Source organism: Pundamilia nyererei, unplaced genomic scaffold, assembly GCF_000239375.1.
Source record: "Pundamilia nyererei isolate P.nyererei 1_Seehausen unplaced genomic scaffold, PunNye1.0 scaffold00035, whole genome shotgun sequence".
In the NCBI taxonomy this organism is placed as follows: domain Eukaryota; kingdom Metazoa; phylum Chordata; class Actinopteri; order Cichliformes; family Cichlidae; genus Pundamilia; species Pundamilia nyererei.
This window is the reverse complement of record NW_005187436.1, coordinates 1,663,056-1,664,316: the sequence shown is the minus strand read 5'-3', so window position 1 is coordinate 1,664,316 and position 1,261 is coordinate 1,663,056.

The window sequence follows — 1,261 nt, the reverse complement described above, 5'->3', positions numbered from 1 at the left end:
AGGGTTTAAAAAACAAACAAACAATAAAAAAAAATCCCAAACACTCATACATACACACTGGTGAGCAGCTATGACTCCATTTGCATGCACGATCTCATAAATATATCTGCATTGCTTTCACCTCTGTTTTTACATACTCTTATTTCTGCAGTATTTGGATCAAGTTTAATTAGTCTCATTGATTGGCAGCAAACAGCCCTTGCCAGATAACCTTTATCAGTCTCTTATCTTTGCAAATCACCAATTTGAAAAAGACAAATCCATAATAATCAGGATTTAATGGAGGATCAAGTGGACAAACACTTTGCAGCTGGGAAGAGGGGTTGGGGTGTGGGGTATGCTCAAAGGGCTGCAAGGAACCTGCACCTGTGTTTTAGGATCAGGCTGCATGCAGGAAAATACCACCACAACCCCCCACCCGCTCCTCTCTCCTCAAGCGTTTCAAACCTCCAGCATAACTGTTTCTCTCTGCTCCAGTTTCCCTCGGACTAGCAGCGTCTGAGCGAAGCAGCAGAGTGGCCGGGAGAAAGCCAGCAGAAATGCAGAGCTGACACAAGCCTTTCCTAATGAGCTTCTGATTGCACCTTCTATTGACACTGATGCTGCTTGCACTGAGCCGCTGGCCAGAACTGTCACATTACATCATCCCTCGGTGCATCCAGCAAGAAACTGACCCCTGTAAATCCTCTCATTTTACTATCACAGGCCAGACCTGCCCACTCCAGATGGCCACTGAGAGGCAGCACATTTTACATTGATGTAGCAGAAGAACATGAAAGAGTGACACCCCGGTGTGAAAAGAATGGCTTTAGAGGTGCCGGATGCCGGCCTCATCTTAAACGCAGCTGGTGTACACGCTGCCTTGCTGAGGTATTACGGCCAGTTAACACAACGGCTTTACATGTCACTGGATTATTATAATGCTTCAATTTTGTGTGTGTGTGTGTGTGTGCGCACGCCTCTGTGTGCATGTGTGTGACAATCAGCTACATTACTATTATAGGAACAAAAGCATTGGGTGATGCCTATATGCTCGGGGCGCTGTGTGATTTCCTTTAATCGTCTGTGATTTAGTCTGTTATAAAATGTGTTAAGCAGAAACTATATGGTAGAAACCAAGGAGAGACGAAGATGCCTGTGAGACTAATGTAAAAAAAAAAGATTACAAGGTCCTTGGTCTTGGCAGAAACATTTATTCTTCACACTTTGTAATGAAGAGATTACATACTTGTATACTAGAAGAAGACTGACTGATTCATTT